General features: G+C 44.3%; 1 long non-coding RNA gene across 2 annotated transcripts; it reads right to left on the bottom strand.

Annotated features, from left to right (window-relative positions):
* Positions 1 to 4212: 4212 nt before the first annotated feature.
* LOC143434350 (uncharacterized) lies at positions 4213 to 14792 on the bottom strand. Of its 2 annotated transcripts, XR_013103793.1 has the most exons (4): positions 14667 to 14792; positions 13444 to 13513; positions 6612 to 6845; positions 4213 to 5662 (listed from the first exon to the last, which is right to left on the bottom strand). It is a non-coding gene; the product is annotated as an uncharacterized LOC143434350 (long non-coding RNA). The 2 variants fall into 2 exon arrangements; XR_013103794.1 differs by lacking the exons at positions 4213 to 5662; positions 6612 to 6845 and adding an exon at positions 11241 to 11601.
* Positions 14793 to 19087: the final 4295 nt, after the last annotated feature.

Genomic DNA, 19087 nt, shown 5'->3' with positions numbered 1-19087 from the left:
TAACCAGGAAAGAGCTGTTGATCCAAGGGGTCCCATCCCTCATCCACTAAGTCACAAAGGTCTGCATGGAGATCAGGGAACCAGGGGCCCAGGGGAGCCCAGTGAGAGGTAGAGTTGGCAGTCTTACTATCTGCCAGGTTAGATTCAGAGGATAGCAGAGGCTAGCTAGTGACTGGTGTAGCCAATCATAAGCAACAAGCAAGCAGGATCAGGAGTGCTGGAGTCTCAGTTTCAGTGGATCAACAGGATGAGGGGCGACCTTTTATATTTCTTGTGGTGGTTCACCTGGAAGCCTCTTTCTCTGGGACCTCAACTATTGGATGTCTCTCTCGTGGCAGACTTAACATGGGAGTGGTGTATCCACTTTCAGATCCTGTCCACCTTAACAGCCATCGTGTAGTCAGGATCACAGTGTGGGGTCCTTTCTATCTTGTGATTATGTCTCTCTCTCTCTCTCTTTTAAAGATTTATTTATTTTATGTATATGAGTATGAGTACACTGTAGCTATCTTCAGACACACCAGTAGAGGACATCAGACCCCATTACAGACGGTTGTGAGCCACCATGTGGTTGCTGGGAATTGAACTCAGGACCTCTGGAAGAGCAGTCAGTGCCCTTAACCATTGAGCCATCTCTCCAGCCCTCATCATTTGTAATTTAAACTTTTACTTGAGCCTGTGATCACTTTGCTATCTCTAAAACTGGGGTAATAAAATGATAGGAATACCATAGCCCTGATTTTAGAATTAAGTCAGATTATGTTTGTAAAAGTCCCAGTTAGCTCTCTCTGTGCCCCCTACTTGTGGGTCAAGGTGTCAGGTGTCAGCTACTGCTCCAGCATCATGCTAGAAGATGTGCCTTCTGCCATAGTGGCCATGGATGGAACTATAAGTGCCAAATAAATGCTTTCCTTTATATGTTGCCTTGGTCATGGAGTCTCTTCATAACAATAGAGAAGTAACAAAGACATCTTGGGAAATTTTTGAGCTATTTTGTTATTCTTTGGATTTTTTCCCTTTGTTTGGGTTTAGTTTGGGGTTCTTTTGAAATAGTCTTTCTCTGTAGTGTTGGCTATCCTGGGATTCTGTAGGTAGACTAGGCTGGCCTCAAACTTATAGAGATCCACCTGCCTCTGCTAGGTGGATTAAAAGGTGTGCACCACCATGCCTAGAATTTTTGGGTGTTATTTCTAAAGTATTTCAAAGGCAGGCTTGTAGACCAACATGGTGGAAGAAGAGAAACCACTCCCCACAAGTTGTCCTCTGACCTACACACACACACACACACACACACACACACACACACACAAATGTAATTAAAAGTGTAAAGCCAGCAGTGGTAGCATATATCTATAATTGCAGCATCTGGGAGGGAGAGGCAGGAAGATTAGGAGTTCAACGTTATTCTTGCCTACGTTGGGAAGACTTCAAAACCAGACTGTGCAACATGAGACTCTGCTGGGGGCCTGCCCAGGCATGTGGGGAGAAGGTGGGTGTCTTTCTTCTTGAAGCAGCTGAGGGGGGATGGAAGAGCATGGGAGAGGGTAAGACTTGGTCTTACGAGATATTTAGGGTTGCTGTATAATAAAGTTTACTTATCTACATTACTAAAGTTTACTTACTATGCTACTATGCTGACCTGCCATCTGTGACCCTGTGGCCAGAAACTGCAGTCTCTGGCACCCAGCACCTCAGCCCCCAAACAGCAAAGGATTAGGTAAATAGCCTTGTACTATCCTAAAAACTTCTTCTGAGGGTAAAAGACTGTAGGCTTAGGTGATTAACACCTGTAGTCTAACAGCAGAGGATTAGGCAAATAGCCTTTGTACTCTCTCAGCAGGAACTGCTTTGCTCTGACTTCCTGCCAGTCTGAAGTCACAGGAAGAAAAAACACTTAGAGAAGTTATTATATAGTTTATTACTAAGTGTAAAAAGTTTCCTATAAAAGCTACCTAAGGGGGAAAGTGGAAAGGTCTTGAGTGGGGAAAATGAAAAAATTCTAATAATGGAAAAGTTCTAAGAGAAAGAATTCTAGGCAGGGGAAAAGGAAAGGACAAATGGCTCCTAACGAACAAACCTTTGTCTTTGTCTTCTGTACTTATACATCTTTCAGAGTACATGATCACATGTTACAAAGTTCATCACAAGTTCACACCAAAATTCAGATCATAAATTGAAATAGAAGTTTACAACAGAGAATGTTTACATGCATATTCATTAGGATTAATTATCTGGCTAAACATCCATCACCTGACTAGCTCCACAGGTTCACTGAAGGTTTAAAACTATAACTAAAAAATTAGTGAAGTTTTGTATAGATAAACCCAGGCAATATTTTAACTTCTGTCCTAGCACCTATAATAAATCGTGAGTTCCCTTTTAGTGACCTTCGGTTAATTGTTTTACAACCTCTTGGAATGTGCTCTGAGGAGGAGAAAGTCTGGTTACTATCTAAGGGTAATTAACTGATGGCACTCAGGAGACTGGTAGAGTTCTCATTGCAGTTTTGACTATCAGAAAGGGACCTAATAGCAGTCCCACTATAAAAGAGCTTAATAATCATTGATATAATTTTAGGAATTCTTATAGGATCATGATTAAGAAACCCTGTCTTGAAAAACAAAAACAAAAACAAAACAAAACAAAACAAAACAAAAAAAAACAACAACAAAAAAAAAGACTTAAGAAGTCATCTATTTGTCTATATAGCATCACTACAAGACAGTACATCTTCGTGGATCTGCAGAAATCTGCTCCAAAGGGATGTGCTATTGCTTAGTGATCATTAACATATGTTTAATGTATGTTTATGTTAATATGTTTAATATTTAATATGTTAATATTAAATATGTTAAATATTAATATTTAATATGTTTAATATTTAATGTGTTAATATTAAATATGTTTAATAATAGGAAAAGCATATTAATAGCAGGAATCTTTCCTAAAATAAGTCTCTCACAGCCTTGCTAAATAAGGGCTCACTTGTCAAAGATTATATAATAATCCAAGGCAAGCATTTCAGGATGATCACCTGCTAATTATTAGCTCCTGACAAGACTCTTGTCTCAAAACAAACAAAGGAAAACAAAAAGCAGCCAGAAAGTGATTTTAAGTAAAGTATGTGATTGTAAATTTAAGTATTATCATTAAAAATTATATTACCCTTATCAAAGAAACTTCTCTTTGTAACAGCAGAATATTAAGGAAAACCACAACCAATCAAAAGGCAGAGAACAAGAGCTCCCTGGTGGCCAGCCCCAGCTGATTCAGCTGCAACACAACCCCTGCACCTAAGGCTCTGAGGTCACTGCAGAAGAAGAGGAGTAGAAGTAAGAGCCAGAGAAGGGGAAGTTTGCTGTGGGAATCGTGTCTTCTAGAAATGTCAGATATTATACCCATGAAATCTCATTAACATGTCTGCCTAAACAAGACCTAACAAAACCAATGGACATGGATGAGGGAAAGGTCGGGGGACTCAATCCTAGACAAAGACTTAAGCCAACTAAGAATTAAGCCAACTAACAAAGAATTTCAGCCAACTAAGAAAGCCAAGAGCAGGGAAAATAGTCTTCCTCAGGGAAAACTGCCTCCACCCCCCACTATTTATCCAACACCAAGTGGTCAGCCCTGAGATCATATAACAAGTAACATTATACTGACTAAGGTTGAGGTTGTATTTAGGAATATGTATTTATGAACAATTAAAGAAAAAGAGGCCATGAATTTGGAAGAGAATGGGGGTGGTGGAGTCGGAGGGAACACTGGAAACATTGCAATTATAACTTCAAAAGATGTAAAAATTATAAGCCAAACACAGTGGTGCATTCCTTTAATCCCAGCACTCAGGAGACAGAGGCAGGTGGATCTCTGTGAGTTCCAAGCCAACCTCATCTACTTAACAAGTTCCAGGCCAGCCAGGGCTATGCAGTGAAGCCCTAGAGAAATGGCTCTGCATCAAGAGATCTTCCCGCTCTTGCAGAGGGATGAGAGCTCAGGTCCAGCACGCACAGCTTCCTTGAACTCCAGCTGCTGACTCCCTCTTCTGAGGGGTCTCTTAGGTGTCCACATACACAGACACACAGAGATACACACGTACATGTGAATAAAACTAAAATAGATCTTCAAAGAATATGTGTAGAATTGTGACTACCCACTACCCATAAGGCTTTGAGATTGTTACAGGGATGAGGTCAGTGCCACAGTCATGATTCTCCCCACCTTCCTCTTACCCATCAGTCTTATTTCCTGCTCAGCTGTTATCCTCCTGCATGTTTCCATGTTTGCAGTTTCAATCCTTACATTAATTCAACCCTGACATTTGTTTTGTTTATTTGTTTGCTTGTTTTGTTCTGTTTTCTTCCAAACAAGGTTTTTCTGTGTAGCCCTGGCTGTCCTGGAACTCGCTCTGCAGACCAGGCTGACCTCAAACTCAGAGATCCGCCTGCCTCTGCCTCCCAAGTGCCAGAATCAAAGGTGTGCATGCACCACCATGCTTGGTCTGACGTTTGTTTCAACTGGTGTGCCTAGATGGCTTTATGTCAACTTGACACAAGCTAGAGTTATCTGAAAAAAGGGAACCTCAACTGAAAAAATGCTTCTATAAGATCCAGCTATAGGGGATTTCCTTCATTAATGATTGGTGGGGGAGGGCCCAGCCCATTGTGGGTGTTTTGACCCCTGGGCTGCTGGTCCTGGGCTCTATAAGAAAGCAGATTGAGAAAGCCATGAGGAAGCAAGCTGGAAAGGCCCATCATGGCTTCTGCATCAGCTCTTGCTTCCCAGTTCCTGACCTGCTTGAGTTCCTGTCCTGACTTTCTTTGATGATGAGCAGTGATATGCAAGTGTAAGTCAAATAAACCCTCTCTTCCCACACTTAATTTGGTCGTGATGTTTCATCAGAGCAGTAACAACTGGGATCTTGACATGTGTGTGCAATCGCTAATCCTCTTGGCCTCCTGTAGAACAAATACTATCATCTCCATGTCACAGAAGAGAGAACAGGTTAGGTGAGGTGACGTCGTGGCCTGTCCACCTAATGACTGTATTCTTCTATATATTGTAACATTAAATTTGTAGTATGTATTATTTTTAAATTTTTACTACATTTTTAATGATTTGTGGGCACATGTGTGGGTGTGTGCACACCATGGCACACTTTTGGAGGTCAGGGGACCCTTTGAGAGTCAGCTGTCTCCTCCCACCATGTTCGTTGTGGGGACTGAACTCGGATCATCCGGTTCTATGAAAGGCACCCTTGCTCTCTGGGCCACCTTGCTGGCCATTACTATTTCTTCTTATTTATATGTTGTTGTTTATAACTCATTTTCAAATGTTGTTAGGTCCTATGAAGTAGACTCATTGCTCTTTTTCAGATGCTAAAAAGTGCCATTTTATAGATTCATCTGACAGTGAGAGAGACGTATACTTAGGAGATCCTAGTATTTCTGTGAGGAAACAGGATGACATGATTTGAGGGCTGTTCAGACATTGTGAGGTAAAGAACCATGGCTGGGCGTTCAGCCTCTCTTCGTATGGCTGGTACTCCTAGAAGTGGCCTAGGGTAGGGATTCAGAAGAGCTGAAATTGTTCATGATCTAAATACATCTGCAAAAATTTCTCTCCTCTTCTTCCCTCTCCTTGAAGGGCCACAGTCTCTCCACTGTAAAGAGACAGCACTAAGGTGACTTCAAGATTCTTTCCACCTGTGTTAAGACCCAATTGAGTCAATTTGCCTCTGAAAATTGAGGGGTGGGGGCAGCAGTGACCTCTTCTTTTTGGTTTATTAATAGTAAATTCTAGCATTGTCTGTCGTCTCAGCACTTGGAGGTAGAGGCAGGAGGACCAGAAGTTAGAGGTCGTTCTTTATTACAAAGCAAGTTATAGCCCAACCTGAGCTACATGAGACCCAGTCTCAAAACCCACAAAAAATTAGCTGGACAGTGGTGGCACATAATCCCAATACTTGGGAGGCAGAGGCAGGTGGATCTCTGTGAGTTGGAGGTCAGGTGAGTGAGTTCCAGTACAGCCAGGACAGAGAGAAAGGCTTGGGAAAACAAAACAACAACGACAACAAAATCAAAAACAGGCAAGCAAACAAAAACCACAAAAAATTAAGTAGTTAAAGAGAAGATATGATGAAATCTGGTTATTTTCCTAGCATGGTAGGTGACTGGGCTGAACAGAAAGTAGTGACTGATCTCTCCTGGATGAGTGAGTAGATGGGAAAGAACTGAGATCAGTAAGAATTAAACAGGAAGACAGGACGTGGTGGAGTGCACCTTTCAGTGCGGCATTCAGCAGACAGAGAATTCATGGTCAGTCAGGAATTCAAAGGGAGAACCTGTCTTATAAAAGAAAGGAAAACACAAAAGAGAAAAGAATTTAAAATGAGTACTAAAATCATACCTACAAAATGACAGAATACAAAAGTTCTTTAAAGGGAACAGAATGGAAGACAGAATAAATGAAGAAAAAGAAAAAAGGCAATGGGGATAGATCAGGAGAAAGAAAGACATTGGTGGGGGAGGGGGGGGCGGTGGGGATGGAAAATGTCCCGCAATTGAGAGTACTTGTTCTTGCACAGGACCGGTTTGGTTCCCAGCACCTACCGTGGTCACTCATTCCAGGTCCAAACCCAAGCTTCCCACATTGTGTTCGAAGTTTTCAAGTCACATGCTGCTTCACTAAACATACTCCGGCTGTTTGCCTCTGATGCCCTGTGCACAAGGTTGATGGCAACTACATGAGATCCTGGCTAAAACTCCGGTGCTGTCTCCTTCTGTAATTCTGGATGCAGCCGGCAGATGGCGCTCTGCCCTTCCTCCCTCCAGCTCTTCAGCCTGCTGGATTAGAAAGACACCAGAAACCAATGTACCCTGGGAGCCAGCTGCTACTGGAAAGAACCCACTAAATGTAAACTCCAAAAGGAAAGATTGAACAGTCAGTTCCCAATGAGCAGTTCTCAATGTCGCTGTTGCGCCCATGTACTATTTATTAAATGACTACTTATCTACTCAAACTCTCAGGATAGACTGATGAGCAAGATGAATCTGCATTCATGGACATCTCTGCGTTGTGGGAAAGACAAGAAATGAACAAACACATAAGAAACTCTTAGTAATGACAGTAATAGGGCAGGTATGCTTGCTCCTGTCTAGACCCCTAACATTTGGGAAGCTGACACAGGCTGTGAATTGGAGGCCAGCCTGGGTTTTGTAGTGAGTTCCAGATGAGTCTGGGAGGCAAAATGAGACCCTGTCTCAAAAAAGGCAAAAACAAAACCAAGCCAAATGTGGTGACATGTGCTTGAAATCCAGCCCTTAGGATGTGGAGGCAGGGGTCTAACGTCTTTTGAAACAACAGCAAAACCCCAAAACAGTTACAATAAATGCAGGGAAGAAAAGGCTTAAGGAGCTACAAGGGCGGCCTATGCTAGGCTGGGAGCAAAGTGGTCACCAGTCTTCCTGTTCTTGGTTCTATGCTCCTTTACAGGGTGACTTTGTATCAAGAGGTGAGTTTGTATCACTGCCTTTGAATCTCCATTAACCCCGTGACTCTCTCTAAGCAAGAGACTTCAAGGCAGGGAGTGATGTCACTTGGCCACAGAGAACATGCAGCTTTATCCTTCATGCTCTTGCTGCCTTGCAGAGAGTACAATAGGAGGCCACACCTTAACCTGTCAGCTGGGCCAGACGTCTGTTTGTCCCTGCTTTCCCTGCCATCCTGGCTGAGGCTACACAGGATCCACCAGCAGGACTGAAACACAAAAGTGACCCCAGGCAAGACTCAGTCCATCTAAAATTAATGAATTCTGAAAAAAACAGTTGGTTAGAGCAGATTATCATGCAGTAGTCTACAACAGACATGAGGCTCTAACTTGGCCTAGGAAGCACATCAAGAAGGCTTCTTTGAAGAAATCAGGTTCAAGCAGAAACCTGAAGGATACGTAGGAGTCAGCCTGGTAGCATGGGGAAGTATCCAGGCAGTGGAGCCAATAGTTTGAGTGTCTTGAGCTGGACATGGATCATGTGTGTCTGAGGACCCAGGTAGAGATGCAGCACAAGATGGTGTGAGGAGAGCGAGGAGTCTAGTGATGTCCGATGAACAGATATTTACTTTCTAGCCACTGTGGGCCTCCTTCCCCAACCGAACCTTTAGATTTTCCCACATTCTGGCACATCAATGAGCCAGCTGCATCAAGTTTATGAAGTTTATCCACTGTATATGTTGAAGAATTGAGAAGTTGAAAATAGAGATCAATAGTAACCTGCTTCCCAGACGCCTGGGTGGACGCAAGTCACCGTCTTCTGGGGGTCAGTGGTAAGTGGATGACAAGGCTCAGCACAGGGAAATGTAGTTTTAATAGCTGTGGTGCCCATCAGAGCTATTACGGCCCCATCTTCACTGGTCTAAACTCATACTTAAATGGAAATTTACTTGAAAAGCCCTTTCTTTGCATAATGGAAAGGCAGGCTTGTCCAGTCCAATTCCATCTCCCCAAGGTATTAGCCCAGTGTGTAATCAGATGCCTCCTTGTCAGTTCTGCTCCCAGGGCTCCCAGCCTGTGTACCTTCCCCATTTTCCAGTATCTTTCATCCCTTTTAATAAGGTTCCCCTAATAAGGATGCCTCACCTCCCAGGTCACTGCTAAGAACTATACAGAGAGAATTAATTGAGCTGACATCACTTGTGGCTCAGCTCTTCCCACTGACTAAGGAAGATGATCCAAAGGGACTCCCTTGCAGGGGCAACAAGCCAAGCTGGATCACAGCAAGCTCCTGTCAGGCAAGCCAGGCAGCCAGAAAATCCTACTTTCATGTATCAAGGGCACTGGTTGACCTGCAGAGGAATGGGTTTCAGGTCCCAGTACCCACATAGCAATTCACTATCATCTGTAACTCCAAAGCCTTTTCTGGCCTCCTCAGACACCAAGCATGCACATGGCACACAAATGTACATTCAAGGGCATGCACGTACACATAAAATAATGTTGGTTCTGTGTTTGGTTTTCTGAGACAGAGTTCCTCTGTACAGCATTGGCTGTCCTGGAACTTGCTCTGTAGACCAGGCTGGCCTCAAACTCACAGAAATCTGCCTTCCTCTGTTTCCTGAGTGTGGGGATTAAAAGTGTGCACCACCACTGCCTGGTAATAGTTTTAAAATTCTCTTTAAAAAGCAAAGCAGAGCCGGGCGTGGTGGCGCACGCCTTTAATCCCAGCACTTGGGAGGCAGAGACAAGTGGATTTCTGAGTAGGCCAGCCTGGTCTACAGAGTGAGTTCCAGGACAGCCAGGGCTACACAGAGAAACCTTGTCTCGAAAAACCAAAAAAAAAAAAAAAAAAAAAAAAAAAAAAAAAAGCAAAGCAGAGCAAAGGGAGACAGGGCCAGACCCCTCGCTACCTTGCCTTTCTCTTCATCCTGTCACTGGCCCCAGCACTGGAAGGGACATTTGCATTAAGTACAAATGAGAACGTTCACTTGCAATAATAAAACAAGTGGCCGGGTGTAGTGGCACAACTTTGACCCCAGCACTCTAAGAGGCAGAGGCAGGCAGAGCTCTATGATTAGAGGAGGCCAGCCTGGTCTATATAGCCAGTTCCAGGACAGCCAGGGCTACTAAACATTTAAATGACTCATAGGAAATTATAATTTGGAGGCAGGAGGATCAGAAGTTTAAGGTCATTTTTGAGTACCTCATGATAACAGTAGGCTCTATGAAACTATCTCAAAAAGGAAAAAGAAAACTATGGCTTGTCAAAAGACTGACAAATATCACAAGCTCTCACTTTATAAAGTGAGGAGGACCAGGAACATAGTACAGAGATAAATACCCAGCTGCCATGTGTAAGTCCCCAAGTTCAATGCACAGAACTGAAACATAATTTTAGTTCTCATAACATTTTTATTAATTTACTGGTAGACCTTTATAGTACATTGCATTTGTGTTTTATTCTGCTTTTTTTTTTTGGGGGGGGGGAGTTGGATTTTTCGAGACATGGTTTCTCTGTGCAGTCCTGACTATCCTGAAACTCACTCTGTAAACCAGGCTGGCTTCAAACTCAGAAATCGGCCTGCCTCTGCCTCCCAAGTGCTGGGATTAAAGGCGTGCGCCACCACCGCCCAGCTACTCTGCTTTTTTTTTTTTTTTTTTTTTAATTAATTTTGTTGGGATGAGGTACTTGGATATGCACTTTACCAACAAGCTAGATCTCCAGCCATGCTAGACAAGGTCTTACTATGTAGCCTAAACGGTTTCTGAACAGATGTGGCCCAGTCAGTCAGTGCTCCAGCAGCAAACAGACCAACAACCTCCTCAGCGTAGTCTGCTGCCTCCCCCCATTTTGTTTTATTTTGCCATAATTCTCAAGAATATTTACCTTTTAAAAAAAATTGGATGCTGTCAGATGTGAAGGAAACTCCATTTCCCAAAATTCTAAAAGGCAGGAGGGACAAATGGCTACCTGTGGTACCTACCAGCATATCAAAGCACTTGCTGGCCTCCGGGCTCCCTTGGTGTCACGTGCACCTGCTACAGGTTTCAGAGTCTGTGCTGGCATCCTAGCCTGCATCACCTCCTCCCCACCCTAAACTCCAGCTCACAGGCTCCCCTCCCCCAGCTACCCACGCTCCTCACCTTAACTGTATTTTGGTTATGTGTTTTATCTCCATCCTCCCTCCTTCTCTCTCTACTTCTCTCTGGAGAGAAGTGCCCCCTTCCCCCATGCAGTCTCCTCTTTCTGTTCCTTCTCTAGTACCATGTCTGCATGCATGCCGCCATGTTTCCTGCCTTGACTATACTAGACTAAACCTTTGAAACTGTAAGCCAACCCCGATTATATGTTTTCCCTTATAAGAGTTGCCTGTGGTCATGTGTCTCTTCATAGCAGTAATACTCTAAGACACAGGATCTCACCACGTACACTGGCTGGCCTGGAATTCATTACGTGAATCAAGATGGACACAAACTCATAGAGAGATCTGCCTGCCTCTACCATCCATGAATGCTGTTATTAAAGGGATATGCTACAGTTTTTGTGGCATTTTTGTAGTAGCAGAATGAAGAGACTCATAAGTCAAGGTACTTTAAAATATACTGGGGAAAACATGGAGTGATTAGGTAGCAGCGAAGCAGAAACTGCTCTGTAGTCCCCCAAGGGTTATCTGAGGACAGTCTTAGCCTTTGGGTTAGTAGATGCCACTGATCCGTTAGTACATCCCAAAAGCTTTTACTTCTTAGTTACAATGATGTAAGATTACACACACACAAGTGGACAGTAAATGGCTACTAAGGACGCTAAAAATAGCCAGAATAATTCAGCACTGGACCTGTAACATTCCAGGTCTCCACAGTCACACAAGTTCTAATCATTGCATCAGCCCCGCCGGCGTTTAACACAGGAAAAGCTGATTTTCTGGGAACTTCGTCTTCCCAGCGAGTGATTCCCACCCGCTGAGGAAGACAGCAGAGGACACTCCAAGTCTTCATGGAGAGCCGTGTGGCCACAGTGGGCGTGTGGAGCATCCCTGAGAAGCTAGCAAAGCTCGCAGGCATCCGAGGGTACGAAAGTCTAGGCAGAGCAGCTCAGACCCAAACTTTATCTGGAGTCAGAGAGAAAAGTCATTCCAGTCTAACACCTTCAGTTTGATTCCTCCTTCAACATCTATTTAGACTAGGAGGCTACTAACAGAAGCTTACCCAGTGGTCTGAGGGCTGAGAGGACATCATGCCGTGCACACAGTGAGTACACAGATAGATATGCACAGGATACTTTAGGGTCCTTAGACAATTGCCAGATTTCTAGCTGAGTTCAAGTCAGGAAAGAATCCAGCACAAACGCATGTCACTAGCCTTGAAGGCCCACCTGCGTGTTAGAAGCCAATGAAATACTCCTTCCTCCCCATCCTGCTCTGTCTTCTATGCGAAGGCTGGTTTGAGGCTGACCCAGGTCTCATAAATGTAACCAGAATTATAGGAGAAAAGACTCAACTCTAGGAGTCCCAAAGGGCCAAATGTGGCCACCTGTCCCCAAGTGCTAATTTTTTAAAAATGAGTAAAATTCAAAAGCAGAAAAGTAGAATTCAACCAGCGTCTTCACATTAAGAACAGATAAAGAGACACATAAGGGACAGAAAACCTAGACCAAGTGACCCCAAACTTGGCTTCAGCATACTGGCAGGAGCTTTAGGTTTATTTTTTTGTTTGTTTGTTTGTTTGTTTTTTGAGACAGGATTTCTCTGTGTATCCCTGGCTGTCCTGGAACTCACTCTGCAGACCAGGCTGGCCTCGAACTCAGAAATCCACCCAGGGAGCTTTAGGTTTAAATAAAGGAAAAACGGGGTAGGGAATGAGAGGTGTGCATAACTGCACAATGCTAGCCAGGGCCACTTTCCTTGATCTTTGTCCCATCTTAACAAAGTACTCGGAAGAAGCCATACTGCTGGAAGAGACAAACTGGTTCTTGGGGAGTAACTATTTCTGCTCTGTGGTACAGAATCAATATCATGGAGGGCTACACTTAAAGCTGAGTGGTAGCCGGGTGGTGGTGACGCACACCTTTAATCCCAGCACTTGGGAGGCAGAGGCAGGCGAATTTCTGAGTTCGACGCTAGCCTGGTTTGGCTCCTGGTACCACCAGGCTTTACTTCCTAGAATCTAGAGTGAGTATAGGTGCGGAGCAATGACTTACCTCTGTACCTGAGCATCAAAGAGGGGCAAGCTAGGTGAGAGAGACAGACACTCCCTGGTGACTAACATAACTGTGTGCGGCAAGCAAGAATGAGGAATTATTTAACAGGAGAGATGGCAAGCCTTTCTAGTTAGTGTGGCCCCATATGAGGAGTAACAAATTTTTAGCAAAGAAGGTTTTCTAGGTTGATTTTTTTTAAAACTCTGTGTGTGTGTGTGTGTGTGTGTGTGTGTGTGTGTCTGTGTCTGTGTGTCTCTGTGTGTGTGTGTCTGTACGGGTGTTTTGCTTATATACATGTAATATGCACCATGTGTGCACAGTTCCCTCAAAGGCCAGAAAAGGGAGGTGTATCCTCTGGAACTGGAGTTAAAGGCAGGTGTTAGCCACCATGTAAGTGCTAATAATCAAACCCGGGTCCCCTGAAAGAGCACTGAGTGCCTGTAACCCACAGACCATCTTTGCAGCTGCAAGAAAATTGTTTTATTACATTTTTACACAGTCAGTAGTAGATGACAACTTCTCACCAACCCAAGGAAAAGAAAAACGAGTTATCATTGTACTGTGCATCACTCTGGGGTTGTGTGCATGGGCATGCAAACACCAACTATATGTCTGTCTAGTTTTCTCTAATCCTTCCAACAAGCTGGGGAGAGACATGTTGTTTTCTCCCTTTAATGCTCAGGAAACTGAGGCTTGAAAAAGTTAAGAACAAAGGCACAAAGCCAGTGGGCAAGTCTAGTTTGGCTTTACACACCTGTAATCCCAGCACTCAGAAGACAGAAGCAGAAGATGGTGGGTTTCAACCTGGGCTACATAATTAGACTCTGTTTTGAAAAAGAAAAAAAAAAAAAAAAAAAAAAAGTCAGTAGGTGGCCAAGCCAAGATCTAAACCCAACCAACCACCTACACTTATTTCCAAAACCTCAGGCAGGGAACGTAGCTCTGTTGATGAGCCAGTCTCCAGCACTGCATAAACATGTATCTATCACCACAGCATTTGGAAGGTAGGAAAATCCAATATTTAAGGCTTGAAGGAAGCCTGGCTCCTCTAAGATCCTGTCTCAAGAAAACAAAGCAAAACAAAACAAAACAAACAAAAGATAAACACCCTTTTAAATCAGGATGTTTCCATTTAAATTAACCCTTTGTAGTAAATAGTAATGGTGGTCTAAGAAATTGAGTCTCAAAGAAATGTAACAACTATGTAGTAATAAGACATATTTATTCCTTTGTCCCATTCTCTCTCTGTTTGCTGATCACTCCTTATTTACTGACATCACACAGCCTGTCATTTGCCAGGCCAGAGCTGGGTGGGCCTTTCTGGTTTACTAGTACGCCCAGTATGTGCCTATCTGGTCTGTAGCCTCCTTTAGGCAGTGCTTGCTAATTGAAATCTCTATGGCTGCTTCTCTCCTACCTCTCCTCCACTGCCGGAGGCAGGGATGGGGGGTGTGGTGGGAGTGTCCCTTGGGTACAAAAAAGTATGATGACCTCAGATTGGGCCAAAGGTAGTAACTGCTGCTGGGAATCCAGCCTGAGGTAGCAGGCCCCAGAGCAAGTCTGATTCAATCCTGTAATGGAATGTGACTCAGATAAAGCTTTATCAATCTTTCCTGGGATGTGGGATAAAAAGGTCATTCTAGAATCAGGGAGGGCTGCCCAGAGGTGCTGCAAAGCTTGACCCACTGGAAGGCCCAGGGAAAAGTGAAGTCATGTAGAGGTGTTGAGGTGCATTTGACCCATATTCTCCAGGAGAGAGGGGAGAGGCTGGAGAATCCATCAGTTCAAGCAGACAAGACACCAAATTCTAACAATGATTAGTAATAACAATAACAACAACAATAAGAAGAAGGCTATTTATTAGGCACCATGCTAAGCCTTTGAGTGAACTAGCTCACAAAACCACCTTTGCAAAACAAAAAAACAAAAAACAAAACAAACAAAAAAAAAAACATCTGGACAGTAGATGCCACTTACCATGTTCATTAATCAGGAATTCAGGAGAGGACACACATGTTATCTGCCCAAACTCACACAGTTGCTAGAGTTTGGAGGCTCAGATGCATCTGCCTGACTCAAGCTCTCCAACAGGAAGTGAAGGCTGACTGGCAGTGCCCAGCCACAGCCTCACTTAGGACCTGAATCTTAGTTTTCATGCCCCTCTTCCTGGAAGACTTCCAGGCTTTATGTAACCACAAGCTTCAGTGTCCCTATTGCCCCAAAGGGGGAAAAAAATGAATCCTTAAGCAAGATGACCAATCAGGAGCAGAGGAGCTACCCAGCCACCCCCACCTCCCAATTCCCAGGGGGATGGTTTCACCAAAGGCAAAGTGCAGTCTGGCATCCTGCCAAGTGCTTTCTCTTCCCCATGGCTCCCTTCTCAGCCCCCCTGCTCTCTCCCTTTTCAGTTTTTCCTAGATCAACTTTACTTTCCAGACTCCCAACCCACTGGTCTCCTTCTTTCAAGAACACTTCTAAGTACTCCTTGTTAGCAATGGCCTGGGGACTCACCTCCCTGGCTGCCAGAGAGAACCTGTACAATACAATATTAATAATAGCTACCACTTACTGAGCAGTCGTGCTTCCTTCGTCCTGAGCAGGGAAATGCAGGCAGAGTGAGCAAAAGCTTTTATGTCTATCATAGGAGACAAAGTTAGACAAGGGGAGGGAGCTGGTATTTCATGAACTTTGTGTTAGGCCCAGACCGGAACAGGAGGCAAAGGCATGGTAACAAAGACTCCAGACTCCAGGCTCATATGGAGAAGCCTGAGGCCATCTACCATGCATTGACAGATAAACTAATTCTCCTAATATCAGCTTCATTTACAAAGTTGCAAATATTAAGTTCTCAGGCTATTGTCATTCCTCTTAGCTACCCTAGACCTGCCTGCTGTAAATACAAAACACTTCAGTTCCAGGACATAGAGACATCAAGCTGGAACTGACTTGACAACTTTCTCTAGGCTGGCTTGCTTTCATAGTACTGGAGAATGCTATGCAGGCCACAGAGGGAGAAAGGTCACCAGTGGCATTAATTATCTGGTGGTGAACCCTGACTACCACAAAACTGACCTGCCAGGCAAAATGTGCCCACTGCTTAATAGTGGCACGAAGGTGTTGTGGGTAACTAACCACTCTCTGATTGGATTTGGGGCCTGCTCCACAGGAGGGAAATTTATTTCTGATTGTAAACCCATTCAAGAGCCCGAGGCTTGGGATGTCAAAGGCGTGGCCTAGTACTGCTGGTTTGCTAAGTGGTCATCTTGTCAGACTGCCTGTTAAATGTTAGTGTGTACACCCATAGCTTAGTGCCGCACTTACCCTTGGCCAAATAAACTCCTTTCCTCAGTGGGCAGCACTGATGCAGAGACTTATAACTGGTCACCACTGTGAGGGCCGATGAAAGAGGAGGCAGAGGCTAGGGAGGAGTGAGGTGAAAGGATGTCATCTGGACATGACCGCCACACTTACGAACTCACCGTAGCTGTGCTTACTTGCAAGGCCTGCAGATGGCCAAGCCAGCAAAGTCAATAGGCATTCCAGCAGACACCGAGTTAGAAGAAAAAAAGGAAGAGAGGCCAGAAGGCGGGTAGGTCGTCTCTGCCAGTGAAATGAGCCAACTCAAGCCAAATTAAAGTGAAAAGAAGGCTTGCTGGGGGCAAGGCCAGGGAAGTCACCAAGCAGAGGGAGACAGAGGAGAAGGGGAAGGTGCGTGTGTGTGTGTGTGTGTGTGTGTGTGTGTGTGTGTGTGTGTGTGTTAGAGAGAGAGAGAGGTGTCCAACCCTGGGGCTGGAAAGTTCAGCATAGAGTGTGGGGTATATCAACCATGCTCTGTAGCAGGTAGGTACTAAGGAAGGTACTGGAGACTGGGTCTGCTTTTTTTTTTTTTTTTTTTTTTTTTTTTTTTGCTTTTCGAGACAGGGTTTCTCTGTGTAGTCCTGGCTGTCCTGATACTCACTCTGTAGACCAGGCTGGCCTCGAACTCAGAAATCCGCCTGCCTTTGCCTCCCAAGTGCTGGGATTAAAAGTGTGCACCACCACTGCTCGGCCTTTGGTTTTTAAATATGCAATTTAGCAGCTTGTCCTGGGTCTGAAACCCAACAGAAGGTGGGAAGGAAACAGGTTGTACAGTGTACAGGGAAGTAGATGGCAAAAATTGGAAAAACACGATCACATGTAACCCAAAATGGTCTGCAGTTTACTGTGTACCAAAGGATAGCCTTGAACTTCTGATCTTCCTGCTTCCTCCTCCCAGTTCTGGGGTTACTGGCATAAACCACCAAACCTGGTTCATGCAGCCTTGGGAGTTGAACTCAGGGCTTCTTCTAAACATTTTTTTAAAAATTGAAACTTTCATCTCTCACTGTTTCCTAACAATACCCATTCAACAGGGTTTTTTTTTTTTAATTTATTGTTTGTTTGTTTGTTTGTTGAGGTCTCACTTGGAAGCCCAGACCTACTTAGAACTCATGTAGCCCAGGTTGGCCTCAAATTCACTGAGCTCCATTTGCCTCTGCCTCCAGGATTAAAGGCATGTGCCACTGGTGAGTTTAAAGGACTATTCTCACCTCACTGTTTAATGACTTTTTTCTGAGGAGACATCTATTCACTCCAGATTGGGAGAGTTCTCACAGGCTAAAGAAATGAGTCTGTTGAAGTCTAGCATGGTGGAATTACTTACAGGAGTGGGAGAATCTCACAGGCAGATATACAACCCAAATAAACAAGGAAGACCTGCTGCATGAATGTTAGGCAGCTACGCCACTGAAGAAAACTACCCTCAGCGTGGATGACCCACAAAAAGTTATATCACTGAAGATTGCCATGGAAATCTACAGACTGCCATGCCACCAAAAAGACCCAACCTTGTCAGTTGTTTAACAGTTACATAACTGAGAAGGACTTGTGAGTTCTCTCCAAGTTCCACAAGCTTCCCCCATCCACAGGGGAGCATTTGTTTGCTTTCCAGACAGGGTCTCATGTAGCTCAAGCTGGACTCAAAATTGCTATATAAAGACAACCTTGAAACAATCGGTAGGGGTGCACGCCTTTAATCCCAGCACTTTGGAGGCAGAAGCAGGTGGATCTCCAAGTTGGAGACCAGCCCATTCTACAGAGCTAGTTCTAGGACAGCCAGGACTACACAGAGAACCTCTGTCTCAGAAAAAGAAACAAAACGAAACCAAATAAAGACAGCCTTGAATTTCTGATGTATCACTGTCTCCCAAGCTCTGGCACTGGGCTTACAAGGAAATAGTAATAGGTTTGATCTAGTGAGAGTCTTCTGTAGGTGATCACCACGGCCCTGCTTCAAGGCTGCTACATTCATGTCCAACCCAGAGGAGACAGACACATAACACCCCTACAGGGATGAACTACTTGGAACCACTTTAATAATAGCAAACCATTTCATGAGCTCTCACCTGGCGTCTCAGTCTTCACAGAAGCTCCCAGGTGCACATTATAATCTTTTTTTCTTCTTCTTTGAGACAGTGTCTCACTATGTAGCCCTGGCTGGCCTTGAACTCTCAGAGATTCACTTGCATCTGCCTCCTGAATTCTGAGACTAAAGGTATGTGTGACTATGCCTATCTTAAATATTTTAATTTTTGTTTTTAGTGTGTACAAGTGTGTGTGTCCTGTGGGAGCTCAAGGAAGCCAGAAGATGGCGTTAAATCCCCTGTAGGAAGTTGTGCATGCCTAGAACCCAATCTCTGAAAGAACAGCCAGTGCTCTTAACCGGCAAGCCATCCGTCTACCCATTCACTATTATTCTTGTCTTACAAATAAAGAACTTCAGGCTAAGTGAAAATTAAAGTCACAGAAGCTTGGGCTGTTTGCTGCAAAGCCATGCTCTTGAATGCCAGGAAGGGAGGCTCATGCCATTGTGGTAAAAAGCAGCTTTCAGCTGCAAAATTAGCTTTAAACCATGATCTCAGATACATTTGTAAGGTCTGCATAGGTCCTCAGGTTGGATTTATGTCAGTGGCTCGTAGGAACCCACAACCACCTGTGAGGCAGTAAGGGCTGGCTCACATAAAGCGCCTGTTCCTCCGGTGCTACGGGACTCCCCTCTTGAGCTCTAGGGTGTGGGGGCCTAAGGCCTGATCTGTAATCTGTGGTTATCCTACCATCCAGCACAGATTCCTGGCCCTGGTTTCTGGAAGCTTTGAGGGTCTGGGTGGTTAGAAAGCTTTGTCTCTCCCTAGACATGTGAGTCTTTCCGCTCAGAACTGGGGAGGCAGAAGTGAATAGATCTTTGTGCGTTCTAGGCCAGCAAGGATGACACAGTGAAACCCTGTATTTAATACAACTAAATTGTTTTTTTTACAGGAGTGTTGGCTATGATGGCACACACCTTTAATTCCAGCACTCAAGAGGCAGAGGCAGGTGGATCC

The sequence above is a fragment of the Arvicanthis niloticus genome, chromosome 14 (genome assembly GCF_011762505.2).
Source record: "Arvicanthis niloticus isolate mArvNil1 chromosome 14, mArvNil1.pat.X, whole genome shotgun sequence".
NCBI classification, from domain to species: domain Eukaryota; kingdom Metazoa; phylum Chordata; class Mammalia; order Rodentia; family Muridae; genus Arvicanthis; species Arvicanthis niloticus.
The sequence above is the reverse complement of the archived record's forward strand: the minus strand, read 5'-3'. Positions and strand labels throughout refer to the sequence as shown.